Here is a 13,609-nt window from a genome sequence, read left to right as displayed (position 1 = left end):
TCAGACCACACAAATACTCAGAATCAGGGCTCTAGTTAATTGAAGGACATGAGGTTTTGTTTGCATAAATACAAAAGCAAAAACTTTTCTCTAAGCGTGCAATAGAACTCAAAGAAGTCTGTTTAAACCCGCCAGCCTTGCGTGCAGGTCACAGACGATGCTGGGAGGGAGATTCAGGCACGGTCTAAGTCCAGATTATATGAAGGGATTGGTCTTGCCGCAATTAATCTTGGGCTGAACTTGCCCTCCTTTCCATAGAGGACCTTTTCATTCTTCAGTATGTGAACTAATACTCATGGTTAATCCCCATACGCTACGTGTAAGGAGTGCCCTTATATATAATCATCGATACCTCGGAACACTGTCAGGACACTTAGGAAGTGCCCTTAATTTACAGCCCTTGCAGCAGAGCTCAGCTTTAGGCAGGCTCTCAGCGCCTGCCCGGAGCTCGCAGTTTAGAAATGCTTTTTGCAACAATCTCTCCCAGCCTCACTACAAACCTCATGTCTTCCCTCTCGGCACATCAAGACACTGATGTGGGGATCTGCCAAGCAACCTCATTCAGGGAAGAGGAGGAGGAGGAGGAGGAAGGGAGGTTCCCAGCTATCACTTACCACTGGCTCAATGGCAAAAATATCATCAGAGAAAAGCATAGAGTCTTCCTGCACCTTTGCCCTCTGGTTCTGGAAGGCACGGGAGAGAAGGGCAAGGCGTTCTTGGAGCGTGGGGTCCACCGCGCGCTGCTCGAGAAAAGAATTCCTCTCATTCTCCTCCTGCTTCTGCAGCCTGCGACAGCGCCTGCAGCCATGGGGAGACACAAACCAAGCAGATCATTTAATAAACAACATATTTGCAGAGACTGTCATGTAAGTGCAGGAGCAGCAACGCACTGGGGGAGGAAGAGCAGCAGCAGCTCAGCAAGGGGCTGACCCCAAGCCACGGGGTCCCAAGCAGATCAGGTTATCACTCCTGCACTGGCACGGCAGGTACTTTTACGCCACACTCACAAGCTAAGAAGAGGGGTTTGAAAGCTAGCAGCCCTCAGGGGAGCCTCCTGGCTCAAGGCTACAGCCACGACTAATGGACAACCCCACCAACACCCTCAGATGGCTTTGTTGCCCGTAGAGGTGCTCGGGGGAGACGGATGGAGATGAAGGAGCACCCACTGCAGTGCTTCGCTGGGAAGCGGAGAAGCAGCCGGGCTTCAGCTGCAGGTTACCAGCATCACTTGTTTATCTTCCCTTTTGCACCGGCAGGGATAAGCAAACTGGCTGCTCCGTTGCCTACACTGCCATCCAGCAGAGGATCCCAGAGCACTTGCAAAGCAAGCTAATGCATTCGGGCATTGCATCACTTCAGTGAAATTAATGGGTTTAGGTGCATGAAGACAGAGGCCCTGAGAGCTTTGCCTGGCATTAAAACAGAGCAAGGTCTTAAAAAGATTAGTCAGGATGTGTTTGGTACTGTGCTCTGGGTGATGCTCTCTTTGTGTTGAGGTAAGAGAGAGATGGCAGGGCCTATTCCCTCCCACTGACCACGTTAAAGTAGAGGAATGTGCTCTGAATGATTAGAAAAGGTAAAGGCGTGTACTCTGAATAATTAGGAAAGGTTCCACTGAGGATGTTAAAGGAAAACCATGAGTCAGAAGATCATTGAACAAAGAAAGTTGAAAGGTTTACTCCACCTAGATCCCACCTATTATGAATAGAATGATTAGATGTCAAAATCAAATGAATATGTATGTAAAGATGTTGTAACCTCTCACAAAAACTGTATAAATTACCCGACTTTTCACCGAAAACTTCGGAGCTAGTTTGTCCGGTGCAAATCGGTAGCTCCCCAGTGTTGCACGAAATAAATACCTTTGCTGCTTAAAGACAAAATTAGTCTCTGAGCTGTTACTCTGTGCCGTTTTGGCATCAGCATTAGCCAATAAAGAAGTCAGCACCAGCACCTCTGAATCCAAACCCTTACATCCAGCCTTGAACCACTTCACCTTTTTCCTCTTTTGGGCCTTCTCCACAGAGCTTTGACACAGGTCACCTCTCCCTTACTTGGTAGTTGTAGCAGCGATCATTGCAGCATTGAAAGCTCACAACCGAGAGGTGAGAAGGGAGCACTGCTGCAGAGCACTTGCTTCCCAGCTGGCACGTTGCTGTGCCCCCTTCACGCTCCAGTCCCCTGGCCACCAAGAACCAGCAGGTGACTACTCGAGGGGGATGAGGGGAAGGCTCCGTACACAGAAAATCGAGGCAACACGCTATAAACAGGACAGCAGTCACCACCCAGCTGAATTCCAATACAATCAGCAAGGAAACACAGTCACGGACGTTACTAGCGGCACATAGACAGAGCCTCGGGCAGATGCTGTCACCGGTGCCAAAAATACTTTCTTTGGCTCGCTCCCAGTGGAGTGTCGTGGGAAATGTTTCTCCATGGCTGACCTACAGCGCTGTGCATGAGGAGGGCTTCCAGCCACCGACATGAGCAACCCTCAACTCAGCCTTCAGCAACGGACAAGAATCCCACCGCTACATCCCAGAAAGTCCTGCAGGAGGGAGACAGAGCAAACCCCTGGGTAGACCTTGTGAGAGCCAGGTCTTTCTGGGTGACAGCCAAGCACAGGCTGCTGCACTGCCTCCTCCCATTGTCAAAGTCCTCTCTGCTCTCAAAAGATCTCAAAAGCTGCTCCGACAGCAGCACAGTGGCCTCGGAGCCATGACCACCCCTAAGACTGCAAGTAAGGAAGAACAAAGCGCCCTGGTCACAGTAAAGAACACAGGCTGGCACGAGATCAAGCGTCACTGCAAAAAAATTGGGGAAACACGGTAACTGTGGCGAAAGCTGGTCGCTTCTGAGGGGAGAGAGGATCGCTCAGGGTCCCATCTGTGACGGGCAGCTGGGGAGAGATGCGAAAAGAATGGTGCAGGGAAGTACCAAGAGAAGGTCATGAGATTTTTTCCTTTAGCACACTGCGCTTGCACCAAAGTCACACACTGTGTAATTAAAAACAGAGAACACTGGAAAACTAGTTTTGGCCTTCAAGGCTTTTCTGACCTAATTACATTGAACTTTATTTGCTCAGAAGCCCTTAAAAAGTGCTCCAGTTGAAGGCAGTTTCCTGATCAGCTCTGGGTTCAGACTAACTCCTATACACCTACAGCCGTCCAAGTCTGAAAAGTCACACAAGGACCCCCTACATCACCCCAGCTTTGAAGTGTCACTTCCAGTGCCTCCCCCTGGGCTAGAAGCATTTCCTTGCTGCCCCAAACGGAATTTCAAAGCTTCAGAGACACCCTTTGGAGAGCCTGCCCCATCTCTCAGCACCACGAAGACACAGGTGCTGACGCCCAAAGGCACTTCCAAGTCCTGTCCCTGCCTTCCCCGCAGAACCCTCCACCTCCGAACTCTCCCCAGCCCCGGAGAAGGGGCAGGGATACCTCGCTGTGCTGGAAGCCGGGACAGCGCGAGGCAATTCAGCATCCTACAGCCGGATGGCCTCAACGTTCGGGGCCAGCAAAGCACCCTGCCCTGCGCACTACTGCAAAAGCAGGCTGAAGAAGGTTGCCATCCTACCAGAGCTGGAGGGGAAGAAACTGCAGTGAATATCACAGCAGGTACGCTGCCTGCAGCTGTTAGGTGCTACCGCTCAACGCCGTCCCAGGTAAGGAGTGCCGACACTTTCCTCAGCCTCACAGACCCCATGCGAGCCCAGGGACCTGGCCTCACTGATTTAGGGCTCCCATAGACGGGAATTTGCTCTCCGAGGAAATGCAGTCATTGCAATCAACCTTTCCTCCCCAAAACATCAGCTGGAACATGGATGGAACCAGAATGGGAAGCACCGAGCTCCATTACCCTGAAGCCCATGGACACAGACCCGGATGCGGTGGATGCTTTATTTCTCCTACACCATCCAAAAAAGCACCAACATCCCTCTGAGGCCGTATGGTAGTTTCACTCCTGGGCAGTGTGTCTTACTGAAAGGAATCTTTCCAACGAACCTCAGCTTCTCCTGATCCTCCTCCTCTTGAGTAAGAAAAGCCTTCCACTGGAAGTGGGCTATGATTTTACTCCGGTTGTGGATGACCACACATCTGTGATTTGACAGCGTGATGTAGGTCTTCCCAACTGCCAAGGAGTTTCTGTCCAGCCTGATGTTGACATCTTCAGCGGCTCCATGAAGGCTTGTGTGCGTATCTTCACCTAGAACAAAGCAAAAGGCAGACATTGCTCATCGCCCTTGCTGATGGGAGTACAAGGAACGGAGGAAACCACAGGGAACAGAAGTGTCACAGCTTTTAGCTGTGTGAGCAGTTCCACAGATCAATATATTTATTGCACCCCAAGAGCTGCAGGTGTACAGCATGAGGATGTCCTGGGCACCACCTTAAGCACCTTATTTCTGGGTGGGCTTGTAGACATTTATCCCCAAGGCAACACTATCTACAGGGAGACGTTTTCAGTGTGCCCAGGTGGCCTTTGGGTTGCCATCCCACCTGGGTCACAGGGAATTCTGCATCCAAAGTCATTCAGGTGACTCTGAGGAGGCCCCACCTCGGTCACGGCTCGCCCAGAGTCTCCTGCAAGCACGCCACCAGGGTTGTGTCTCTCCTGATCCCTTGTTGCCAACATGACAAGATGCCTGGGGCATGCAGGCAGAAGAGGGAGGTGAAGAGAAACAGGCAAAGTGACAGCCCACGGCAGGATGGGACGCAGATGAGAACTTCACCGTGTTGGAGCAGCAGTGCCCTCACTTGCTGTGGGTCTGTGAAGATATGTCAGAATGAGACCGGTGGGGCACGGCCCACACCAACCTGCCCATCACAGCCCTGCAAGCCCATTTCTTCTGCCTGGAGCCTGCTGGTGCCTATGCCTGAGCGTGCAAGTCTACACCGAGTATTCCCAAGCTGTCCCACAACCCGAGCGAGCACACCTTTGCTTTCCGCCTCAGACCGAGCTGAAGAGGAGAGAGTCCCTGGCTGCGCACAGCAGCCGATTAACGCCTGGAGTCTTGCTGGAGCACCTGCCAGCACTTCACCCTCCAGAAGAGACCCCCACCAAAGCGTCCCTCGCTGCCAGAGCTTCCAAACCTTCATTCTTCCTACCAAGCAACTCCCAGGAGTCAACTAAGCACAAACTTGAGCACCGAGCCTACTCTGCCTGTTGCAGGTGAGGGCCTCCCAGGTGAGAAGCAAACCCCAAACACGAGACATTCTCCATCGAAATGGCACTTCTGTGGAGCGTGTTTAAAGCCTCAGAGCCAGCCCCAGCTGAGAAGGGCAGCGACCCGGCCATCCCTGGAGAGCATCCCTCTGCCGAGGCAGAGCCTTCCCCTCGCTGCACGGGTTACAGCAAGGCAGCCAGGGGATGGACCTGCCTTTCCAAGGCTGCCACACAAAAGCACAAGGGGAGAGCTGGCTGCCCACTGGATGGACTCCTTAAACCCTAAGCCAGACACAATCTGGCAGTATCACAGTCGTGCCGGCAAAAAGAGCCCCCCCTCTCTTGGAGGGAGGTTGGAGAACGACTCACCCTTCAAACAGATCTCTGCAGCCATTCATTCATCTCCACACATGAAGAGTTCAGCCTTCGTGCCTGTATAACCTCGACTTCTCTGCTCTTAAGGGAGCCGAGGAGGAGTGGGAGGGATTCGTGGCCAGACACGAGTTATGTTGCGAGAAACAGCAACGTCTCCAGTGACTGGACAGCCTGCTTTCTGTAACAGACAACTCAGCGTACAAAAATAACCGAGGTTCAGAAGCGTTACAGAGGCAGGCGTGCTTTATAAGCTTGCCTTCCCCCTCCGCTGAATCCTCGGCATACGTTGGCAAGCAGAGGAAGCAGGACCCAAGAACTGGGAGACATGCACAGTGCTTCGAGCATGCACAACTCCGGTTCATGGAAACATGACCTCATGCTCTACGAGACAACTAACTACTGCAAAATAAACTCCACGAAAACTATCATGGTCTCACTGTCTAAACCCATGGCCACGTGGGTCTCGAAATAATGGGTATAGTTTTGATCTTCAAAGCCAAGCTGAAGCCTTTGAAATGTAATCATTCTTTCTGCCCTTCTCCAAAGTACAGAGCAGCTTCTATATGAAGACTGAACAGGATTCCTTAACCTAGAAATCACACAAGAGATAGGTAGGTTTGTAAGAGCACAAACGGCCTGGGAAAATCCGAAGGAGGAAAAATTTGTCACCATTTGTCGTAAAACAGGAACCCAAGGGCCTGAAATAGTATTAGTCAGAAATTACAGAAGTGTAGTACCAGCACTTTCCCAAAGAATATTCCTTCCTTTGGAACGTACTGCCATGGGAGCCTACAGACGCTCATAGCTACAAACCCACAAAGCAACTGGACAAAGGCTTGGAAGGTAAAACCATCAGAAGTGATTAAACAAAGATGAGAATAAAGCCTCTAGCACAGAAAAATGCTAACTCCAGGGCCCACGAGGCAGAAAGCACATGCACTGCCTGCTTCTACACGCTTTGCTGAGCATCCCCTACTGCTGCTCTCCTGGAGAGGAGCCGGGGACACAGACACACTTACGCTCCCGGCTGACACCAGCGTCCCCCAGGGAGAGACCAGCACGCAGCCACACAGAACAAGGGCACACTCAGCCTTTGCCCCTTACCTGCTCACTTGAAGCACCAAAACATGCAGAGGTTTTGAAAGAAAAGGGTTTAGAAAGAAAAGGGTTTAGAGGAGTCTGCAAAGCAAGTTTAACAGTCTTCTGCTTTGAAGGACGCAGAGCGTGGGCACCATGCAGTGTCCCGCACTTACCTGTGTCGTAGTGTACTGTCAGGGACCCGGAATAATCACCAGTCTTCTGTGGGTGGAAGTCCACTGTTACTTGCACGGCATCACCAATCCCAAGAGTCCCAGCAGAGGGATCGACAGAGAAAGGGCTGCAACACAGAGGCACATCAGGATTACTGTGGGACATTTGGGGACTATGTGGCTGTCTCGTTCACTCCAGCTCACCTGCGCAAGCAAGAAGCAAACAAACCACAGTCAGCAGAAGAAAAAGAGAACAGACAGTATCAGAAACTGAGCCACCAACTCGACTCCTGAAGAGCTCCAGCCCTCAGAACATCCTATGCTATAAAACGACCTCGTCTCCCCCATACCCTGCATCCAGTTCTCTGCAGCAAGGCTCAAGAGTCTGACTGCTAGCAATACGATCGGAGGAGGGTTTTTGAAGAGCACGGAGATGGTGAGGGTTATTTGCATGCACAGCTTGACACAGACTTCCTCAGGAATCCGTCTTTTCCTGCCACCTATACACCTCAAGAGATACAAATGTCAAGGCAGTGAGATTGCAGCCTGGAAATCAGACAGGGAGAAGAGAATTTCTTCTTGAAGACCAGAGAATAACTGGAGTTTAATTTGCAGAATTCAACTCTTTTTTTTTTTTTTTTTACCTTGAAAGCATCCTGGTTTTGCCTAAGAAAGGGCACATTTTAACAGTGTTTCAGTGAAAGCTGCTCTAAGCAAAGAAAAATCTCTACGAGTGCAAAGGCACATTAGAGTGATACAATAACAAGGGAACAAGACACAAAAGGAGTACCCATTTACAACCTGAACAATTAGATCTCTGGCTAAATGAAGCACCATCAGCAGGAGCGTATCGAGGCAAGTTTAACAGGAGCTTTTCGGTGTATTCACAAGCAATGCAATCTGGGGCTCCGGGTTGTAATCCAAGCTTGGTAACTGTTTGCTTGGCCCGCTGGAGGAATTCTGTGCAATGTGTTGGAAATAATTATGAAAACGTGTTGGTGTACTTTAGATTTAACACGAGCAATTATGATTTGTGGCCAGGTAAACAGCTCTCGGCTGACAGACACATAATTCAGTTCTTTAACGCTCAGGGAAAAGTCAGATGCAACATGCTCCTGAACAACAGCAGCTGGGCTTTGTGGCTCCTGTACAGCCCCACTTAGAAAGCAAAAGTTACTGGCTTTAGTGCTTTGCTGGTGGTCAATTTGTCACCTCAAAAACACCTTCCAGAGAGTTTCCCAGTGATTAGGGAATGCAGCACACAAAAATAATGAGAAAATCTGGAGCCATGCACGAGCTGAGCTTCATTCATGGAAGTAGTGACAGCTGATGACATTGCTGGAGTTCCTGCTCATTAAGGAGATATTGCTGCAATTAGGGGCCTGACCTGCTCCCCTGACAACAGCAAGAACATTGGCAGTGACTAATGGGGAAGCACTGGGCCTGCAATGTTCACGTGCTGGACCTGAGACACCTGGGAGGGAGGAGGAAAGCCAAGGCCCTGCCAGCCTCAGAACTGGATTGTTCTACATGGCCCTGCACCTGCACTGGGGGTTGTGCTTGGTTATACTGGGCAGGGCTCTGCTGGTGCTTGGCTAGCATCACTGCCTGCTGGGGGAAAGGCACAGAAAAATTCCCCCAACTTTTTTTTTTTTTTTCCTCCCCCCCCCCCCCGAAACATGGCCAGAACAGAAAAGCTGCTGGTTAAGGGCCACACTTCAGCACCACCTCCCATCCCATCCCCTTGTCTGCATACCCCTGCCCTCAGATAGCTGGGATGGGCATAACACTCCTGAGGATGACTTCAGGGGATGCCCGAGAAAGAAGGTATCTTCCCATCTTCAAATTATCAGAAGAAGAGGATCCCACCAAGGTCAGGACTCATTCTCAGGACTGAGAAACAGAGCACAAGTCAGACACCGCACCTCCTGCCTCCCACCCCACGCTGTACCCACGGGACAACTTTGTTACTGCTGTCGCAGGAGCTTGGTATCCCTCACATAGACCTGGTTCTCCAAGACCCAGAGGGATGCAAGGTCCATGCTTAACCTGAACTCTGAATTTCAGTCCACATCACTAAGCTGTTCCCTGCAGCCTACAGATAAGAGATGCTAAGGAAACGTCCCTGACACACTAATAGCCACATGAAAGCCACTGCCAAGAGATGAAGCTGGCAGGCTAAACTCTGGCCTTCTCTCCATTAATTGTGAGCTGTTCTTTAAGATAATCCTTTTCCTGTTAGATCTACCCTGTTAGTGAATCACTACTGCTCCTGAAAAAACAGGAAACATAAGGTTTGGAGGTTTTTTAACAGCTTCTTTTCTGACATCCTTTTTAACTACGTCCATTTGTACGTTTGCTTTGTTGTACAACATCTAAACTGTCACAGGTCCAGATCTCCCAGCGGTGCCTTGCAATCCCCAGCTTGTATAAACTCCTCTAGCCACACCAGCCTGAGGGAGACCTTCCCGCCAGAACCTGCTGAGATCTTGCCCGTTACTGCCCTGCAGAAAGGGAGCAACACCAGACTAGTAAGCAATTTCATACGGATATGTTCTGGCATCTGTTGTCCTGTCCTTGTACATCCTGTGGTAACTCTCCAATCCCACACCTCGATGTCGTATAGGGGTACTACAGGGGGCTCCTAGCACTGCACCTTGTAGCATCATTTCCTGAGCTTTCAGAGCCTGATGGGCCATTCCTTAATGTATCTTCTCAGACGGATCCTCTCTGGCGCCATAGCACAGCGTAGCACAAGGTCTGTAACGTCAGGAAAAGGCAGTGCTGCGCTGAGATCTGCTTCCAGACGCCATTTTCAACTGAAACATACTGGAATGACATTTATCTCCCTGAATGCCATGGAGAAGAAACTCGTTATCCAGCCTTAACAATGAGAACGACAGGAAGAGACTTTCTATATTTACACTAGTACTGCTCTGACTCTCCAGCCTACTTGTCACGCCAGCTGGGAGGCCACTTCTTTTCTGCTGGGGTTGCTGGAGCCACTGAGCTCACCTGGGACCTCGGGGCAGGTACCTGAGCAACTTCTCACAGCACAAGCAGCAGGGAACCCACTGTCACACAGTGCAGTCCCCAGCACTGGCTGGAAGAACCGCTCCTGGCACACCATGGCCTCATCGCACAGGGAGAAAGAACGTGGGGGTTCTGCTCTCGGGCTGCAAGGGGATGTGCTGACCTGGTCAAGAGGGGGGAACACTTGGATTCTGAGTGGGGGATACAAGCTTGGGGCACTACGGTCCAGATACTGGAGGGCTGGGCTGCCATTCACTGGGACACAGCAGAACTGCATGCAGCCGAGGGATGGGAAATGCAGCCACCTGTATTTGGGGTGGAAGAATCCCTGGCAGTACAGGCTGGAGGGCACAAAAGCCTTTCTACGGAAAGGGAGCTTAGAGGCTGCAGCACAGGACATACAGGGAGATGCTGGGATAAAGGGCTTTGCACAGCCTGGAGGAGGACAGAGCAAGGCTGGTATTACCCGATCTTACTTCTCATGTTGTGTGCACACCCGACTGAACTTTGACACTGGTCTTGCTTTGAGCGCCGTGTTTGGTCAGATGATCTCCAGAGGTCCCTTCCAAAGTTATTCTGAGTTTCTCTTCTCCATCAGCCCAATTCCATTTCACATATAGCCCCCAAATTTCTCATATTTCCTATACATTTGTGCATATATCCAAGCAGATGGTAGACAGACAGGCATTGGAGGAACTCAACCTCTAAGAAAGTTCCCAATGAAGAATCCATTATGACATTTTGCTGAACACTTAAAGCAAAAAAAATAAAAACAGCAGAAACACAGGAACTTCAGAGTATTTAAAAAGAAATCTGAATGAAAGTGGAGGCGACTTCATTAGAATAAAACGCTGCTTATACTCAAAGATTTAAATCATCAGTTTGAAATTTCAAACTGGCTTTCAAAAATTCGTAATGAAATGGAAGAGATGACTGATGCCTTCAGCTGACATGGGAAATCTTACCAGCTTTTGATCTCTGCACACACACAATCCAGTTATTCAGAACTGTACTTTTTTGTGTGTCGTATGAAATAAAGCTTTTGTAACACTTCCCATCTCTCTGTTGCAAATCAGGACTGAAAAATTTAATTGCTGAAGTTCAGCATAAAATCCGTATCAAGCAGGATTCAACACACGCTGGATCACTCAACAGAATAGTTGGCAAGGACATTGCCAAGAGATGCCAGACACGACTGGGTATCTGTTTTGGTGGTGACGACTAGATCTGGAAATCCCAGAGGGAAGCTGTACAGGGATTTACAAGGTCCTGCCTACGTATTTCCACAGTGAAAAGCAGCAGCCTGCTTGAATAGCATCCTGGAAGCTTCCATAGCCTTGCCAGGCTTTGGTAGGAGCCTCTTGGACCTTCACGCTTCCCAGGAGAAAGAGCAAAGAGCCTTCTCTCGACCCCTGTTTTCCTGGGGAAGAAACTGAAGCAACTCAGGTGCACTAAGGCAGACGGCACGTCTTTGCTGTGTTCTGGACCTCAGCTCCTGCACCAAGACCTCTGGGACCAAGCAACTCGGAGCTAACTACCAGCCAGCTGAACTGGTTTCCTTGCAGGTGCAGTTCAGCAAACTGGAAAAACAGTGACTGTCTTCTCAGACCAACAGGAACAGTACAGGCTGTCCACAACGCCGCACACATCAGGCACTTGACCAGGAGACTGCCCAAATACCACGTGCTTGTGGCCTCCCAAGGAACGCGTATATTTGGCCAACAGGGCCACATAACCATTTCAGAAGGTACTGAGGATCAAGGAGGTTGGTGGTGGCTACTACAGCATGCTAGAGCACTTTCCAGGAGATCTGAGAGAGACAAAGCTCTACAAGAGGCTCCCAACCCACGCACCAGGTATTTGCTGCACCTTTGGCCTGTGCCCCCGCTGTAAGGCATTCCTCTTTGGGGCTGTAGTGCAGCTTTGAAGCCACTGCCAGCTCATCTCCACTTACAAGCTCATTCTGCTGAAGAATATTGGATCCCAGGGACCAGATCAAACCTACTGGAAAACCAGGTCCTGGACCACACCCTGTTTTTGTCAGGGTCTCGATACCAATTGCTTTGATCTACAATCTCTGATTGCACTTGCTACTCTAGACAAAGCTGCTGATAAATTCTTAAATGTCTCTTCCACCAGCTCAGAGCTTGCCCATTTCTTAACACTGCCCTTGGTCTGCAGGAACTGAGCTCCTAGAGCTGTCGTCTGCCCCGCAGGATCTTCCACAGCCCAAGGGCAGTCCAGCTGCCTTCTTACAATTGCTCTTTCAGTCTAACAGAATCAGTCTTGCACGACTGTGCTCTGAAGACACCGTTGCACTATAAAACTCCACTCTGCAGCTTGCAGGGTTTTAGCAGAGGTTGCGCCATGCTTCAAACACTATAATCAACAGCAAAACCCATGTGCCCTGCCCATCTCCAGCCACGACAGCAGCATGGCAGCTCAGGTGCTCCGGTTCCTTTTTGTTGCTGTTTTCCAACTATATTATCACGCCACAGTGTTTTGCACAAAAAAAGATGAGCTCCCTACCTCTGCGTGCTGATGCAGTAGCGGGCCTCCCGGTTACCAACATTGCGAACCAGCAGCGTTTTCTGGGTGCTGTACTTGACTGGACAGGCTGAGAAGTTCACCTGGTCGGGGAAGTCCAGGATAGCTCGGGCACCTATAGCTCGGATTGGCACAACAAACTTCTCCCTTTCTGTGATGCAGATGAGCTCGTGGAAATAATCCTGCAGGGAAAGAAACAATCTCAGCACAATGCATTTAGCACCATTCCCACGGCAGAAGAAAAACTGCTGTTTTCTAGGACTGTTGCAGTAGCGTTCAATAACGGAATAATAGTACCTTTTACCTTCATGACCTTTCATTCCAGCATGACTTGCACACAGTTGTTAACTTGCAAAGAAGAAACAAGCCCACTGATTCACCCGCTTTCGCAGCAAGCTGGCAGCACCACAATTATCTGATGCTTTGATTCCGAGGCACCAAAACAGAGTCGCTTCACGCAAGGGATCACAGCACTAATGGAACCTGCTTCAATCACCACCGCAGACTGTTGGAAGCACTACTGAGAACCCAGCTGTGCCACAGCACTAACTTCAAAGCCAGCAACGCGGCGACCTCGTTGAAGCTTGGCAGGGGATGCTCAGGTACACTTTCAAAAGGACTTCAGCACATACGTGATCAACGGTCAGTCGCTGGGGAAATGCTTCACAAGCTGGACACGGTAATTGCTGCGATGCCAGCTGAGTGTAGGGTACAGCTGTATTTCTCACCCGCTCCCACAGCCTTACAGGGCCAAGGCTGGGGACACGCACCCTTCAAAAGCCATCTGACCCATCTCCCCACACCAGAGCCGGCTCAGCTCCAGACCCAAACTGTTTTTGCAAGAGGTTTCACAGGTACTTGAAGCACTAACAGTTCCACCCCTGCCCTCAGCAGCCTACGCCAGCTCTGCACTGCAATTCAAGAGAGTTCTTCCTCTGCCTCATCTCAGTTTCCCTTGACATCTCACCCAGCCCCAGGGGACACAGAGACAGCTTTGGCTGATGCCTTAATCGAACCCCTCTGTAAAGTCTGTTCTAGAGGAGTAAGTGACGGGGTGCCTGGTTAGCACACCCACCCCAGGCAGGCGGCATCGGGAGCTGCACACGGGGGACACTCAGACACCCCACCAGAGCAAAGCCGGCTGTGCAGTCCCAGCCACTGGCTCGTTCAGAACAGAGCCAGGCAATCCCCCCCGCGCCCCGGCTGCCTGGCGTTTAGCAGCAGGAAGGCAAATCAAA

At 50.5% G+C, this 13,609-nt stretch overlaps 1 pseudogene; it reads right to left on the bottom strand.

Moving 5' to 3' along the window:
• Positions 1 to 13,609, bottom strand: part of LOC130159863 (hydrocephalus-inducing protein homolog) — a 98,425-nt pseudogene that overhangs the window by 73,581 nt on the left and 11,235 nt on the right.

This window comes from Falco biarmicus, chromosome 16 (assembly GCF_023638135.1).
Source record: "Falco biarmicus isolate bFalBia1 chromosome 16, bFalBia1.pri, whole genome shotgun sequence".
NCBI classification, from domain to species: Eukaryota; Metazoa; Chordata; class Aves; order Falconiformes; family Falconidae; genus Falco; species Falco biarmicus.
This window is presented reverse-complemented; position numbering and strand designations above follow the sequence as displayed.